Source organism: Salvelinus alpinus, chromosome 32 (genome assembly GCF_045679555.1).
Source record: "Salvelinus alpinus chromosome 32, SLU_Salpinus.1, whole genome shotgun sequence".
Taxonomy (NCBI): domain Eukaryota; kingdom Metazoa; phylum Chordata; class Actinopteri; order Salmoniformes; family Salmonidae; genus Salvelinus; species Salvelinus alpinus.
Genome location: NC_092117.1, coordinates 4797899 through 4816525, shown reverse-complemented (window position 1 = coordinate 4816525; position 18627 = coordinate 4797899). Strand labels below are relative to the sequence as shown.

At 42.0% G+C, this 18627-nt stretch overlaps 1 pseudogene; it reads left to right on the top strand.

The window, feature by feature from the left end:
• The first annotated feature begins 5591 nt into the window (after window positions 1-5591).
• On the top strand, window positions 5592-15594 carry LOC139562161 (histidine protein methyltransferase 1 homolog; annotated as a pseudogene).
• The last annotated feature ends 3033 nt before the right edge of the window (window positions 15595-18627 follow it).

The window sequence follows — 18627 nt, the reverse complement described above, 5'->3', positions numbered from 1 at the left end:
ATAGATTATTGTGAACAGAGCACACATTTCTTTATATCATAGGCAAAATTGCCAGAGGGGATGAGTGGGACATGTCCATGTAGAATAGTTTTTTGTTTTTTTTGGTCAGGGGCACCCCAAATAGCATATGAACACATCATAAGCAATGGCAAAATGTGTAGAATTGTAGGACATTTGCTTCAACAGTTGACTTTGGGCACATAAAAAGGTCCAACTCCTCCTCTTTCTCAATTTTCAAGCAGAAATGGGCTGTGCATTTGGTGGTTTCTTGTTATCATTTGGTCATGTGACTGACATAGCTAGTTTGTTAGCTAAGCTAGCCAATGTAGCTAGCCAGTAACTCCTCCAGTATGTGTTGACATCATTTTTCAGGATTTGTTTTTGGACGGAAGCTGTAGAGATCGGTAAGAAATGGCAATTCTATAGCCAAATATCTTCTTTATATATATATATATAATATACAGTGGGGCAAAAACTATTTAGTCAGCTACCAATTGTGCAAGTTCTCCCACTTAAAAAGATGAGAGGCCTGTAATTTTCATCATAGGTACACTTCAACTATGACAGACAAAATGAGAAAAAAAAATCCTGAAAATCACATTGTAGGATTTTTAATGAATTTATTTGCAAATTATGGTGGAAAATAAGTATTTGGTCAATAACAAAAGTTTCTCAATACTTTTATATACCCTTTGTTGGCAATGACAGAGGTCAAATGTTTTCTGTAAGTCTTCACAAGGTTTTCACACACTGTTGCTGGTATTTTGGCCCATTCCTCCATGCAGATCTCCTCTAGAGCAGTGATGTTTTGGGGCTGTTGCTGGGCAACACGGACTTTCAACTCCCTAACAAAGATTTTCTATGGGGTTGAGATCTGGAGACTGGCTAGGCCACTCCAGGACCTTGAAATGCTTCTTACGAAGCCACTCCTTCGTTGCCCGGGCGGTGTGTTTGGGATCATTGTCATGCTGAAAGACCCAGCCACGTTTCATCTTCAATGCCCTTGCTGATGGAAGGAGGTTTTCACTCAAAATCTCACGATACATGGCCCCATTCATTCTTTCCTTTACACGGATCAGTCGTCCTGGTCCCTTTGCAGAAAAACAGCCCCAAAGCACCACAGTAGGTATGGTGTTCTTTGGCTGCAACTCAGCATTCTTTGTCCTCCAAACACGACGAGTTGAGTTTTTACCAAAAAAGTTATATTTTGGTTTCATCTGACCATATGACATTCTCCCAATCTTCTTCTGGATCATCCAAATACTCTCTAGCAAACTTCAGACGGGCCTGGACATGTACTGGCTTAAGCAGGGGGACACGTCTGGCACTGCAGGATTTGAGTCCCTGGTGGCGTAGTGTGTTACTTATGGTAGGCTTTGTTACTTTGGTCCCAGCTCTCTGCAGGTCATTCACTAGGTCCCCCCGTGTGGTTCTGGGATTTTTGCTCACCGTTCTTGTGATCATTTTGACCCCACGGGGTGAGATCTTGCGTGGAGCCCCAGATCGAGGGAGATTATCAGTGGTCTTGTATGTCTTCCATTTCCTAATAATTGCTCCCACAGTTGATTTCTTCAAACCAAGCTGCTTACCTATTGCAGATTCAGTCTTCCCAGCCTGGTGCAGGTCTACAATTTTGTTTCTGGTGTCCTTTGACAGCTCTTTGGTCTTGGCCATAGTGGAGTTTGGAGTGTGACTGTTTGAGGTTGTGGACAGGTCTTTTATACTGATAACAAGTTCAAACAGGTGCCATTAATACAGGTAACGAGTGGAGGACAGAGGAGCCTCTTAAAGAAGAAGTTACAGGTCGGTGAGAGCCAGAAATCTTGCTTGTTTGTAGGTGACCAAATACTTATTTTCCACCATAATTTGCAAATAAATTCATAAAAAATCCTACAATGTGATTTTCAGGATTTTCTTTTTCTCATTTTGTCTGTCATAGTTGAAGTGTACCTATGATGAAAATTACAGGCCTCATCTTTTTAAGTGGGAGAACTTGCACAATTGGTGGCTGACTAAATACTTTTTGCCCCACTGTATATATATATATATATAAAGAAGATATTTGGCTATAGAATTGCCATTTCTTACCGATCTCTACAGTTTCCATCCAAAAACCACAAGTCTGGTTCATGCGAAAAGTGCAAATCAATCCCAGAACAGCAAAGGACCTTGTGAAGATGCTGGAGGAAACGGGTACAAAAGTATCTATATCCACAGTAAAACGAGTCCTACATCAACATAACCTGAAAGGCCGCTCAGCAAGGAAGAAGCCACTGCTCCAAAACTGCCATAGAAAAGCCAGACTACGGTTTGCAACTGCACATGGGGACAAAGATTGTACTTTTGGAGAATTGTCCTCTGGTCTGATGAAACAAAAATAGAAATGTTTTGCCTTAATGACTATTTTTATTTTTGAAGGAAAAAGGGGGATGCTTGCAAGCCGAAGAACATCATCCCAACTGTGAAGCATGGGGGTGGCAGCATTATGTTGTGGGGGTGCTTTGCTGCAGGAGGGACTGGTGCACTTCACCAAATAGATGGCGTCTTAAGTGAGGAAAATTATGTGGATATATTGAAGCAACATCTCAAGACATCAGTCAGGAAGTTAAAGCTTGGTCGCAAATGGGTCTTCCAAATGGACAATGACCCTAAGCATACTTTCAAAGTTGTGGCAAAATGGCTTAAGGACAACAAAGTCGAGGTATTGGAGTGGCCATCACAAAGCCCTGACCTCAATAATATATAACATTTTGTGGGCAGAACTGAAAAAGCGTGTGCGAGCAAGGAGGCCAACAAACCCGACTCAGTTACACCAGCTCTGTCAGGAGGAATTGGCCAAAATTGACCCAATTTATTGTGGAAGGCTACCTGACACGTTTGACCCAAGTTAAGCAATTTAAAGGCAATGCTCCCAAATACTAATTGAGTGTATGTAAACTTCTGACCCACTAGGAATGTGATGAAAGAAATAAAAGCTGAAATAAATCATTCTCTCTACTATTATTCTGACATTTCTTATTCTTAAAATAAAGTGGTGATCACAACTGACCTAAGACAGGGAATTTTTACTAGGATTAAATGTCAGGAATTGTGAAAATCTGAGTTTAAATGTATTTAGCTAAGGTGTATGTAAACTTCCGACTTCAACTGTACAATTATTGCATAAACTGTAGTCTTTCAAATTTGTGATTGACTTAGTGTTGTTTGTCTATTGCTGTTTTTGTGTAACATACTTTCAGATCACTGAAACCCCACCTGACGTGGTGGAAGTTGTCACCAGATCAGAATGCTTTCGAGGACCACCTTCATGCACGGACTGAGAAGGATGTGGTGATTTTTGAGGATGTAAAAAATAATTGTCAGCTAATTTTTTTTTCTGGCCCTCACCAAGAGATATGTAAGAAATGTATTTGTAATATGAGATATAATTGCATTTAGTCCTGTTGTCAATAAATGTGAGACTGAACATCGACAAGGCGCAGGAGAAACAGAAGGAGAGCTACCTGGGGAGAATCAAGAAGGGGACCAAGTACTTCGACATCCGGGCAAATTACTTGGCTTGGAAGAAGGTCGAAAGGAAGGTGAGACTTGGGGAAACCTTGCTGCTTTTTCGCTCCTAGCTGGAGTCGCCATCCGTTAAGGTGAATATAAAACATCTCAGATAATAACTATTTTCGTTTGCACACAAAATAACCTGAAGATAATTTTAGTTTCCCTATCACTGATATTGTTCTCTTTGTCTTCCTAGGGTTACCTCGGTGGAAGCTAACAATCTTCTCCAGTTGGAGCAGTTGGGACGGTCGACCACTGAAAGCCCTGATGCCCTACACTTCAGTGAAGCCCATTAGACAACATATGTTAAGCTTTGGTTGACATTTGAGAAAGCAAGAAATTGTAGTTATGCTGAATGTACCTCTTCAAATGACTTTAGGACCACCGACTGTCCGAGCCCCCCAGGAGGCATCCACCAGAGCCAGTGAGTTCAGATCAGTCTGTGTGCTCTGAGTCGGAAGGGGACCAGCCTGATGTCCTCCATTACCTACCACTCTCCAACTTTCGATTACATCATCTACAGCTACTGTTATTGTCATGTCATTATCTGCTAAGAAAGTTTTATTGTTCTATCATGCTGGGCACATAATATGTGCGATACACAGATGAACTAAAAACACTAGCACTGCAAACACTCAACAAAGAGAGCAGCAGTGTCTGGACTTTGCAGTCTCCCTCTTCAAGTCCCCATTCCGAGACTGGCTGCCTGTGGAGAACAAGTGACAGGCAGAACCTCCCATCCACACAGCACCCACCTTCATATTCCAAACACCAGAATTCTATATTTTAGTTTTTGATTGCCGTGAGTGTACAAAAAATCTGTGAAAATAAATTAGTGACACAACTGTACCAAAAGAATATCAATGTTTTATGTATTCAAATCTTAAATATTCCCAGGTTGGTTTTCACAGCTATTTCACAAGGTGTTAATTGTAAGGTATCCCTTGATGGTATTTATTAGTTCCACATTACTCATTGTTGTATCCTAGGACCTACAATAGATACATATACAGTCAACCACAAGGGTGTACTAATGAGCTATGCGAGATAGAAAAACATGTATCATAATAGAGGACTACTGAAATGTATATTATTTCAGTGTAGATGAGGGAAGGGCATGTTAAAATATATACATGACAGCCAGACAAGCCAGTGTATGAATCAAACGGATTTGCAAATGAATGGAGGGGATATTAGCTGATTTTTGTGATCTGTAAGGTAAGTAACATGTAATGTGTCAAGCAGATTAGTTAGAAACTCTGAAGCTCTCAACCTCAACACTAGATGAGAAGAGTTCCTCTGTGAGAAGAGGGAGAGAAGAGTCTGTGTTCTTTTGCCCATTTTAATCTTTTATTTTAATGGCCAGACTGAGATATGGCTTTTTCTTTGCAACTCTGCCTTGAAAGCCAGCATCCCGGAGTCACCTCTTCACTGTTGACGTTGAGACTGGTGTTTGGCGGGTACTATTTAATGAAGCTGTCAGTTGAGGACTTGTGAGGCATCTGTTGATACTGTGAGATTTAAAAACGTATTAAACCATAACTAGAGACTCAACAAATAGGGTTCAACAAAGGGATGCTGTTTTTATGAGTAAGTGCATGGCTATGTTTTTATTCAGCACTGTCAACACTTTGTGCATTTTATGGATTATAAAAGTGTTGAACATTCTCCATACTTTCACTCACGCTACAACCAGCACTGTAGCTGCAATGAATGACTAAAGCAAAGTGTTCCAATAAGCTTGCTTTGTTATTATTAGCAGCTTGTGTCTTTTTTAATATCGAGGACTATTTCACTTTCTCTGGTCATAGGAGTAACAACATGAATTGGTGAATGAGGTAGAAATAATGCAGTCTGCCATCAGCTGGAAGACTGTATCCCCTTTTCTCAGCGGAGGGGCGGTGAGTCGGGTGAGAGGCAGCCTCACCACTGCGCCCTCCCTCCCCTCAGACTGACCATCAGATGCAGGGCATCAGTCCAGTAAAAACAAATATATATATATTATGCTTACTACAAGTTCCCAGACATTTCTGGGGGGAATGGCCCTAGCCCTCACCCTCCGATCCAACATGAGGGAGGAGGATGTCTTCCCTGTAAGCACAGCTTTGGGATTGCCTGCAATGACAACAAGCTCAGTTCGATGATAGGCGATGTTGTTGTCTGTGATGTCTGGTGAGGACCTGCCTTACAACAGGCCTACAAGCCCTCAGTCCAGCCTTTTGCGCACAGTCTGAGCACTGATGGAGGGATTGTGCGTTCCTGGAGTAACTCGGGCAGTTGTTGTTGCCATCCTGTACCTGTCCCACAGGTGTGATGTTCGGATGCACCGATCCTGTGCAGGTGTTGTTACACATGGTCTGCCACTGCGAGGACAATCAGCTGTCCGTCCTGTGTCCCTGTAGTGCTGTTTTATGCGTCTCACATTGCAATTTATTTCCCTGGCCACATCTGCAGTCCTCATGCCTCCTTGCAGCTTGCCTAAGGCACGTTCACGCAGATGAGCAGGGACCCTGTGCATCTTTCTTTTGATGTTTTTCAGAGTCAGTAGAAAGGCCTCTTTAGTGTCCTAAGTTTTCATAACTGTGACCTTAATTGCCTACCGTCTGTAAGCTGTTTGTGTGTTAACAACCGTTCCACAGGTGCATGTTCATTAATTGTTTATGGTTCATTGAACAAGCATGGGTAACAGTGTTTAAACCCTTTACAATGAAGATCTGTGAAGTTATTTGGATTTTTACTAATTATCTTTGTAAGACAGAGTCCTGAAAAAGGGACGTTTCTTTTTTTGCTGAGTTTATATGTTTTCAACATGACAGTTTAAATCTAAGGTAACGCCAAGTAATTTAGTCTCCTCGACTTGTTCAACAGCCACACCATTCATTACCGGATTCAGCTGAGGTCGATAACTTGTATCAAATACAATGCTCTTAGTTTTAGAGATGTTCAGGACCAGTTTATTACTGGCCACCCATTCCAAAACAGACTGCAACTCTTTGTTAAGGGTTTCAGTGACTTCATTGGCTGTGGTTGCTAATGTGGATATGGTTGAATCATCAGCATAAATGGATGGACACACATGCTATGTTTAATGCCAGTGGCAGGTCATTGGTAAAAATAGAAAAGAGTAGTGGGCCTAGAGAGCTGCCCTGCGGTACACCATACTTTACATGTTTGACAGAGAAACTTCCTTTAAAGAAAACCCGTTGAGTTCTATTAGATAGATAGCTCTGAATCCACGATATGGCAGAGGTTGAAAATCCATAACACATACACTCTGTTCAAAAGTTTGGGGTCACATAGAAATGTCCTTGTTTTTGAAAGAAAAGCCATTTTTTTGTCCATTTAAAATAACATAAAATTGATCAGAAATACACTGTAGACATTGTTAATGTTGTAAATTACTATTGTAGCTAGAAATGGCTGATTTGTAATGGAATATCTACATTGGTGAACAGAGGCCCATAATCAGCAACCATCACTCCTGTGTTCCAATGGCACGTTGTGTTAGCTAATCCAAGTTTATCACTTTAAAAGGCTGATTGATCATTAGAAAACCCTTTTGCAATCATGTTAGCACAGCTGCTGATTAAACTGGCCTTCTTTAGACTACTTGAGTATCTGGAGCATCAGCATTTGTGGGTTCGATTACAGGCTCAAAATGGCCAGAAACAAAGACCAGAAATTGCCAAGAAACTGCAGATCTCGTACAACACTGTGTACTACTCCCTTCACAGAACAATGTAAATTGGCTCTAACCAGAATAGAAAGAGGAGTGGGAGGCCCCGGTGCACAACTGGAATGGGAAAAAATGGGCTCATTCAAGTTGGATGGGTTCCGCAGGTGTACATCAATCTTTAAATCATACCACAGATTCTCAATTGGATTGAGGTCTGGGCTTTGACTAGGCCATTCCAAGACATTTAAATGTTTCCCCTTAAACCACTTGAGTATTGCTTTAGCAGTATGCTTAGGGTCATTGTCCTGCTGGAAGGTGAACCTCCTTCCCAGTCTCAAAACTCTGGAAGATTGAAACAGTTTTCCCTCAATAATTTCCCTGTATTTAGCACCATCCATCATTCGTTCAATTCTGACCAGTTTCCCAGTCCCTGCTGATGAAAAACATCCCCACAGCATGATGCTGCCTCCACCATGCTTCACTTTGGGGATGGTCTTCTCAGGGTGATGAGAGGTGTTCGGTTTGCGCCAGACATAGCGCTTTCCTTGATGGCCAAAAAGCAAAATTGTTGTCTTATCTAGAGTACCTTCTTCCATATGTTTGGGGAGTCTCCCACATGCCTTTTGGCAAACACCAAACGTGTTTGCTTATTTTTTTCTTTAAGCAATTATTTTTTTCTGGCCACTCTTCTGTAAAACCCACCTCTGTGGAGTGTACGGCTTAAAGTGGCCCTATGGACAGATACTCCAATCTCCACTGTGGAGCTTTGCAGCTCCTTCAGGGTTATCTTTGATCTCTTCGTTGCCTCTGAATAATGCCCTCCTTGCCTGGTCTGTGAGTTTTGGTGGGCGGCCCTCTCTTGGCAGGTTTGTTGTGGTGCCATATTCTTTCAATTTTTTAATAATGGATTTAGTGGTGCTCCGTGGTATGTTCAAAGTTTCTGATATTTTTTTATAACCCAAGCCTGATCTGTACTTCTCCACAACTTTGTCCCTGACCAGTTTGGAGAGTTCCTTGGTCTTCATGGTACTGCTTTCTTGGTGGTACCTCTTGCTTAGTGGTGTTGCAGACTCTGGGGCCTTTCAGAACATGTGTATATAAACTGAGATCATGTGACAGAGCATGTGACACTTAGATTGCACACAGGTGGACTTTATTTAACTAATTATGTGACTTCTGAAGGTAATTGGTTGCACCAGATCTTATTTAGGGGCTTCATAGCAAAGGGGTTGAATACATATTCATGCACAACTTAACCGTTTTTTAATGAATTTTTTTAAACAAGTTATTTTTTCCATTTCACTAAACTAAGTTGGACTATTTTGTGTATGTCCATTACATGAAATCCAAATAAAAATCTATTTAAATTACAGGTTGTAATGCAACAAAATAGGAAAAACATCAAGTGGGATGAATACTTTTGCAAGGCACTGTATTCTATTTATTGTGGTGTTGAAGTCAGTATGTTTTGTTTATTGGTTGTGTGGTGTAAAAACCTGTTGGTGGAAAATGTTTTTTATTTTTATTATTATTTAAATTTTACACCACACAACCAATAAACAAAACATGACGACTTCAACACATCATATTTACAATGACGGCCTGCCCCGGCCACGCCCAGATGACGCTGGGCCAAATGTGTGCCACCCAATCACGGCCGGATATGATTCAGCTTAGATTCAAACCAAGGACTGTAGGGACACCTCTTGCACTGAAATACAGTGCCTTAGACCGCTGTGCCACTCGGGAGCCCTAAGAGCAGTTCCCTGACAGGGAATCGAACCCGGGCCGCGGCGGTGGGAGCGCCGAATCCTAACCACTAGACTAGTGTTGCATATATTTAATATAATTATAAATATGGCATCAAAATGTTGAAAATATGATTTCCCCTAGCTGATCATTGCCTGCAACAGGCTCTGATCATGAAGTAATGAAACAGGCGGTGAGAGTGAGCTCGTCTGTGGTGGTTGGTGAACCCTCAATCTTCTTGCTACAGGCATTGACTGTGCCACAAACGCATGCTGAAGTAGCAAAGTCGATATCCAATTTTATAAACACAGGGTCGCCAGTAAATTTAGATCTGTCCCTAAGGAAGTTGTTCAAAAACCTCCAAATAACTCTGAATTTCCATTAATAAATCCTTCCAGGAAAACTTTCTGTGAACCGTAGTAAAACGTTCAGAGAACATCCCGACAACCAAAACAGTTACATTCCCAGAACAGGCCAAATTTTCACTTCCCTTCCCAGAATGTTTAAAAAACGTTCCGTTTTACCATTCAGGAAACTTCTGGCTTCGTTCCCAGAACTAATGGGAAACCAAAAAATGCTAACTGGGTTATTACAGTAACCCTATGAGTGGGGACCAACCAGGGTAGATTATGTAGAATAAGAGAAGTCAAGCATGCTGACATATCAGTATAGCTAGAGTGGAATCCCCTTTTTAGCTTCATCACGGAAATACTGTAACAAAGACGTAGAGAAGGGAGGGAAACACAGTAAAACCCGTGGGAGAGAAAGGGGGATTTCCTAGGAAGAATAACAAACAAGGCAGAACCACCCAGCTGCTTACACCTGAGTAGCTGTCAATATAACATGATGAGGAAGAAGGATTCATGTGGGTTTTCCGGTTATCATATGTGTCATGTTTCACTTACCGATAGTTTGTGTACACATTCATCTATATACTGTCTGTCACATTCATCTCTATATGACTGATCTGTTCCACTTGTTGACACTTGTACACACCACCCCTCGAGTGCCCTTTCATCCATGACATCATGGGTTTCGACATGCACATAGTGGAGACAATGTTCTTTTTTAGCCTTCAGGCTTGTCTAGATTGGTCTAGATCACTGGTTCTCAGACCTGGTCCTGGGGACCCAAAGGGGTGCACATTTTTGTTTTTGCCCTAGCACTACACAGCTGATTCAAATGATCAACTCATCATGAGGCTTGAATATATATGCACACACCACTTTTCCATGTTAGTTTTTTTTGAATTTGTGGAAACAAGTAATTTTTTCAATTTCACTTCACTAAGTTGGACTATGTCCATTACATGAAATCCAAATAAAAATCCATTTAAATTACAGGTTGTATTGCAACAAAATAGGAAAAACACAAATGGGATGAATACTTTTGCAAGGTACTGTACACTATGAAGCATTTCACACATATTATTTAGATACTGACTGTTAGCACTTGGTGTTGCCCATAACAGCACCCCAAAATAAAAGGCTTTAGATGTGCCAAATGAACCTGCAACCACAACATTTCAATAACACTTGACATAAGATCTTCTCGAAGCATTACAGGGATATGACTCTGAATATATACAGCAACACCTCCCACATAAGCATTTCTGTCTCTTCTATAGATGTTATATCCTTGTATTGCTACTGCTCTATCATCAAATTAATTATCTAAGTGAGTCTCAGAAATGGCTAATATATGAATGTTATCAGCAAGTTATTGATTTCATGAACCTTATTTCTAAGGCTACATATATTAATATGGGCTATTTTCAGCCCTTTCCTGGGTAGCTTATCAGGGATAGACATATTACTGAAAAGAGCAAGCAAAGCAAGAGAAAAAATATATATACATTCAGCAGTCCATTAATCAGTTTGTGTGTGTGTGTGTGTGTGTGTGTGTGTGTGTGTGTGTGTGTGTGTGTGTGTGTGTGTGTGTGTGTGTGTGTGTGTGTGTGTGTGTGTGTGTGTGTGTGTGTGTGTGTGTGTGCATGCATGCTTCGGGGTTGAAGCTACAAACCCATAGGCTTGGCTCTCTCAATTGACTTGTTGGAAAAGTGGCATCCTATGACGGTGCCACGTCACTGAGCTCTTCAGGATGGCCATTCTACTGCCAATGTTTGTCTATGGAGATTGCATGGCTGTGTGCTAAATTGTATACACCTGTCAGCAATGGGTGTGGCTGAAATAGCCAAATCCACAAATTGAAGAGGTGTCCACATATGTTTATATATATAGTGTATCTTGACATGCAATATAATTTGACCACCATCAGTGCATGGTACGATAATAATCCATATAAAGTACAGTCCAGGTGGGACTGATTCTGCAGAACGTACAGATTGGCTCATCAGATAGCATTTCCCAAAACCAATCTTATCGGAATTTTGGATGAATTTAAGACCTAAATCGTCGCAAAACACATGCCATTCCGGTGCACAAGCGCTATCGACCCTTGAGTTTTTGGCAACAGGCACTTTTCAGAGGGAGCTTGCCGATCGGCATCTCACATCCCTCCATGAGCCAATCATTTGGATACAATCATCAGCAAAACGAACTGTAACATACAATTTCCATACACCATCGCACAACAGGTCAAGAAAGATTTCTTTGCCATCAATGGGTTCCTAAATATGGACAGAGTAATAGATAGCACCCACATCGCCATAAAAGCACCATCCCAAAACAAGTTAAACTAGAATATGTGAACAGAAAAGGTGATAGGTTACATGGTGCGTAAAAAAACTTTACTGAATGTGGTGGCAAGGTGGCCAGGTGGAACGCATGACTGCATTACAGCAATGTTGGCTTATACGCCTACAGGAGGGAGCTGGTGAGGATGGGTGGCTTATTGGTGAGGATGGATGGCTTATTGGTTGAGGATGGATGGCTTATTGGTGAGGATGGATGGCTTATTGGTGAGGATGGATGGCTTATTGGTGAGGATGGATGGCTTATTGGTGAGTGTTGCCTACTCATTTGAAGTATATTTGCCAATGCTGAAGCACCTTGAATTATCGTAATGGTCCTCTCTTTGTAGCTATGTTTTACTGGTCAAACCACAACCGAGTGAGCAAAATAAAATATTTTGGATGTACTCAATCTCTGACACTAGCATCAGTCTCGAAAAAAGTATTGTATTTCATAGTACTGCTTTGTATATTCCCCACAGCCATTAAAGGGATGATTTTGACCATATATGATTAATTAGGGACATTTTTGTAATGCAAATAGCCATGGTCATGCAAGAGCACTGAGTCTGAGAACGATTTATCAATAGTTATCTCCTCCTGGTGTGTATAAGACGCTCCTAGGATTGTTTGATAAATCACACTTTTTCTATGCATACGAACATTCTAAATTCCGTTCGTAGGTAGTATTTTAGAATAGTTTCTACGGGAATATTGATAAATGAGATACAAAAACTTTTCTGCTGCATTCACATTTATGTCAAGTTTTGTTGATTTCTTGTTAGCTCAGCATCCCTCAACTGATGAACAACACTTTAGCAGGCAGCAGGACATCCATTGCCATTTCTTCCTCATTTGCACTTGCTCCTTCAGCTATTTGCACTGCCTCTGGTGGACGGCCCAGATTCTTGCTACTTCAACCTCCTTCACACTTACAGGGCACTCCTGGAACTCGGGAATTGTGGTTCCCACCACTATTGCCACACCGTGTATCCACCGACTCTTCCACAACATGTTTATTCCGTCTGCACCCACTTGCCACTTGACCAAACTTTTTACATTTAAGCTTTCACCGCATATGTCAGACTTTTCATCAAATAGCAATATCCCCGATAGGCTTTCCTCTTTCCTTCCATGTATCATACGGTTCAATCGACGTGCATCCGCCACTCCTGGTAGGTGGTGCTTTAGATTTTCAGCCTCAATTTTCACAGTGACGGCAGAGATGACACCTTTTACCGGTGCCCTGATCGGAAAAAGCGTTCTACTTCATACTCCTATAACACAATGCACTTTCCTTTTGTTCTGACGACATACAATGATTCAACACCATACCACTCCTGGTAACTTTGATTATTAACTCCACCTTTCCCAGGGCATCCTCCACCATCTCCTTGACCGCAAATAGATCTCCCCAAAAACACATCCATAAAACATACTCTACATCTTTCTTAACAACTTTAGCCCGTTTTGCAAAAAAAAATTGTATGCTATGTTTATTTTTTCTTCTATTTACCAACTGACTCAAACAGTGCTTCCACTGTCTCTCCTTCCTCCGCCTTGGGCCTCCACGAACAAGTTCACTTCCTCCCACACTCTACTCTCAGCTGCGCGACATACGTCATCCATTTGGGCAACAGGCATGTTCATATAACCTTTCCTTCCAGTCTGCGTGACTCTGACGCGTGTAGTTAACGGGCTTGTTCGGCATTGCAGCTGAAAGTGCAGACGACTGACTGATCTAAAAAATCACCTTGCATCATAAATACCTACTCATTATTATTTGCAGATCAGTCAGTCAGTCACCATTTACCCACAATGCATTATGGATTTGATGCGCTCTAATATGTCATTAACAGGTGGCTGCATGGAGGTTGCTAAAATTATGCTGTGTTCATAACCAAGTGGGAAGTGGGAATTTACCACATACAACTGGGAAAAATCCACTTGAACAGCACTCCAACTGGTAATTATTAGTGGGAAACCCGTCTATCATCCCTGAGCTCCCTGAGTGTACCTATGACCTCCTGGAGCTGCTAGAGAAAGAGTGGGAGACGTTCGGGAGGGAAGAGGGGTCTAGATCTGGGCTATGGTGCTGGACTGCTGGGCCTACTGGCACTAAAGAAAGGCGCAAGTCAGGTCCATTTCCAGGACTATAATAGTACCGTTATAAAACAGCTCACGCTGTCTAACACACTGCTAAACTGTCAGGTGGAAGGACAAGACAATTATAGACGAAGAATAGGAGGAGGACAAGAAAGAAAGGAAGGAAGAGAAAGTCAAAAGGAGATGAATAAGAATGAACAGAAAAAAATAGGAGGGAGAGGATGGCAGCATATCGCCCAAGAGGCAAGCCCTGGACCCCTCCTAGCACCTAAAGCTGTCCTGCTGCCATTTCTTCTCAGGCGACTGGACAATGTTCCTAGCGCTGGTCCTCAAGGAAGATCCGTCCCCTAAATATGACGTAATCTGCACCTCGGAGACCATTTATCCAGCAGCATACCACCATGCATACCACTGCTGGCTTGCTTCTGAAGCTAAGCAGAGTTGGTCCTGGTCAGTTCCTGGATGGGAGACCAGATGATGCTGGAAGTGGTGTTGGAGGGCCAGTAGGAGGCACTCTTTCCTCTGGTCTAAAGAAATATCCCAATGCCCCAGGGCAGTGACACTGCCCTGTGTAGGGTGCTGTCTTTTGGATGGGACGTTAAACGGGTGTCCTGACTCTCTGAGGTCATTAAAGATCCCATGGCACTTATTTACATTTACATTTAAGTCATTTAGCAGACGCTCTTATCCAGAGCGACTTACAAATTGGTGCATTCACCTTATGATATCCAGTGGAACAACCACTTTACAATAGTGCATCTAACTCTTTTAAGGGGGGGGGGGGGTTAGAAGGATTACTTTATCCTATCCTAGGTATTCCTTAAAGAGGTGGGGTTTCAGGTGTCTCCGGAAGGTGGTGATTGACTCCGCTGACCTGGCGTCGTGAGGAAGTTTGTTCCACCATTGGGGTGCCAGAGCAGCGAACAGTTTTGACTGGGCTGAGCGGGAACTGTACTTCCTCAGAGGTAGGGAGGCGAGCAGGCCAGAGGTGGATGAACGCAGTGCCCTTGTTTGGGTGTAGGGCCTGATCAGAGCCTGAAGGTACGGAGGTGCCGTTCCCCTCACAGCTCCGTAGGCAAGCACCATGGTCTTGTAGCGGATGCGAGCTTCAACTGGAAGCCAGTGGAGAGAGCGGAGGAGCGGGGTGACGTGAGAGAACTTGGGAAAGTTGAACACCAGACGGGCTGCGGCGTTCTGGATGAGTTGTAGGGGTTTAATGGCACAGGCAGGGAGCCCAGCCAACAGCGAGTTGCAGTAATCCAGACGGGAGATGACAAGTGCCTGGATTAGGACCTGCGCCGCTTCCTGCGTGAGGCAGGGTCGTACTCTTACTTATCGTAAGAGTAGGGGTGTTAACCCCGGTGTCCTGGCTAAATTCCCAATCTGACCCTCAAACCATCACGGTCACCTAATAAACCCCAGTTTACAATTGGCTCATTCATCCCCCTCCTCTCCCCTGTAACTATTCCCCAGATCGTTGCTGCAAATGAGAATGTGTTCTCAGTCAACTTACCTGGTAAAATAAAGGATAAATAAAATTAAAATAAATGTACAACACGGTGTACTACTCAGCTCTTCACAACACCCTCCAGAATGTTGGCCCTGGGGTGAATGGTCTACCTGGCCACCAAGGGCAACTACTTTGGGGTGGGTGCTGCACCTGTTTGAATAGTTTGTGGAGGACAAGGGAGTGTTTGATAAGGAGAAACTGTGGGATGTGGGTCAGGGGCTACAGAGACATGTCGTAGCGATGCGCTTCAAAGCAGAGGATTACAGGTTCGAGCCCAGTATGGGGCAGTCGGGCAGTGGAGGAAGCTAAGCTGTTCGCAGTACACTGATTTAGAGCTAGGAAGATAAACCGAAAGTAATTGACACAGACCATAGTCATGACTTATCGTAGGCATTTTGCTAATATCGTTCATTACCATAAGTAGCCTATACTAGAGAACTGTGTAGTTTAAAATGAAATAAGTTTGTTAATATGGGTGATTGTTAATTGTATGGCTACAACCAGCAAGCTAGTGGTACTGTAGTAGTTTAAAGCTGCAATATGTAACTTTTTGGGCGACCTGACAAAATGCACATAGAAATGTGTTTTATAGATCTGCCATTCTCATTGAAAGCAAGTCTAAGAAGCAGTAGATATGTTCTATGTGTGCTATTTCTATGCTTCCCGTTATTAAATTTAGTGTTTTCGTCTTTTAATTTTGGTTTTGTACACCAGCTTCAAACAGCTGAAAATACAATATTTTTGGTTATGGAAAATATATTTCACAGCGGTTTAGATAGTACACTGATTCTCTATACTATACTTTCTTGTTTTGTCACATAAACTGAAATTAGGCAAGCTATTAGAATTCTTGGAACTAGGCAATGGTGGATCGATATCTGCATAGTGCATATTTTTAAAGGATAATAAATTAAAGAAATGTGGTCCACATTCATGTTAGAAACACATCCTTATCGCAAGTGGTGTTAAGTGTATGTTTGTGAAACAAAAAAGAAAAGCTGTTTTGTATTCATTTTGGATCATGTGGACATAAAAGTGGTGGTTGAAGTAGGTGCAATATACGACTTAAAATAAGATGCCATGTCATGTCACCTTCTCTTTCACTTCCTATATAGACCATTAGAATAGAACTGGTGCCAGTAACTGAAGTGCAGGAGAAAAGCGGAGAGGAGGTAAAGCAATAAAGGTCTTTACAGGGGGGATTGATGGAGGGGAGGGGTGGAGGAAGGAAGGAAAATGGGCTCAGTGACCTTTGCAGGAGATTCCCCCAGTGTTCAAACGGCACCATGAAAGCCAGGCTTGTTTCTGAAGTCCGCCGCAAAATGTCAATTGCAACTTATCCCACCTGCCCAAGGACGGGGTCTGAAAGTGGAGTCTGGAGTCACTGTAGTGTAGCCCATCTATTCTACAGTGGGGCTCTATGTGGTCTCTGTGTCTCCTTCTAATGTCTGGGTCCTGCTGAGTAAATTCACCTTTTTAAATTTTAAGGCAGCAAAATGTGAAGGCTGTTCAAAGGGTGTGTAGACTTTCGCTAGGCACTGTATAAGTGTCAGAATTGACACGCTTTACCCTAAAATATGAATTTCACTTCCCATCTAGCACATAATGTTCTGTCCTCTGGTTATTTTTGCATACAACCTTCCCACAACGTTCTGGGAATGGGGCAGGATAGTTTTTTGGCTTTGGAACATTCTCAGTATATTTTTGGTAATGTTCTAAGAACGTTCTCCAACTGGTTTGACATTAGGAAGAGATGTTCTCAGATAGTCCATAGAACGTTAAGAAGCAATGTTCTCCGGAATTTAAATACTGCATAACAGCATAACATTTGCACCAGGTTTACTCATTGTTCTATTTAAAGTAATGTTCTCAAATTGTTCCCGAGAACGTTAAGAAACAACGCTCTTCAGTGTTTGAACGTCAATACTTCAATATAACATTTCCTACAGGTTTCCTCGTGGTTCTTTTTAAAAGTAATGTTCTCAAAACGTTTAGAGAATGTTAAGAAATAACATTCTTCTGTGGGAATTTCAGTGCCTCAGCACTCTGTAGGGTAGCACCATGGTGTAGACGGAGGACAGCTAGCTTCCTTCCTCTTCTGAGAGGAAGGAACGTCAATACTAAACCTAGGAGGTTCATAGTTCTCACCCCCTTGCATAGACTTACACAGTAATTATGACAACTTCCAGAGGATGTCCTCCAACCTATCAGAGCTCTTGTAGCATGAACTGACATGTTGTCCACCCAATCAAAGGATCAGAGAATGTATCTAGAACTCAAAGCATAAGCTGCAGCTAGCTCGCTGGTGAGTAGTTGACTCTAAGAGATAAAAACAATGGTTGAACAAATTAAGAAGCAAGAGAGAAATAGAGAGAGAGATTGTAATTTCTTTTCAGTTTCCACTTACTTTGCTAAAAAAAAATGCAGCTAGCTAGTTTAGCCTACTGAAACACTCTGCTCAAACAGAGGGATGCTATGTTAACTAGCTGGCTATGACTATCCAACACAACACTGGAAATCTTCCAGTTTACGGCTAATGTACAGTCAATTCAAATATTCTGCAGCCAGAATAACAGCAAAGTAGCCGCATTTGCGTTTGTTTATGCTGTTTTCTAGTGACATTTGTTTGGATACATCCATAACAATGAGCTAATGAGGCGTGATTTCGTCTGGCATAGAAAATGTGCTCTCTCGTCAGGACACTGTTGTTCAGAGGAGCTAGCCAACAACACAGCTAACACAATCACTTCAAACTGAAGCTGGAAAGACTGCAAACTAGCTGCACTTCTTTTTGTTTTTACCTTTTTTTCAATTGACATTTCTTTATATCCATAAAAAATTATGCCTGCTGATTCATGATTTCGACTGACTGAGAAACGGTAACCCGTTGCCTGCCTGCCTGCCTGTCTGCCTATCTGTCTCGTCCTGACTCCCGACACGTTCATTACTATGGGACAGCCTATCTGTCTCGTCCTGACTCCCGACACGTTCATTACTATGGGACAGGTGGAGATCGAATTTCAAAATTGAAACAATATTATTATATTATAAATGTATACAAATCTCCACTGTCGAAAACAAAATCTTAGTCTAAAAGAAATGTGAGATAATGTCTAGATGCTTTTTATAGTCGAGATGAAGTTATAAAATGCTTGGCTGGGCTGATGAGACAGTGGATTGCGAGGGTCAGATGGAACAGAATAAATAGGCATTTTAACGTCATCGATTTAGACAGTGGTAACTTGTGAAATAGACACCGGCTGGAATGTGGTTTTAACCAATCAGCATTCAGGATTAGACCCATTCATTGTATAATTATGTGTTAGTTCTATTAGCCATGCT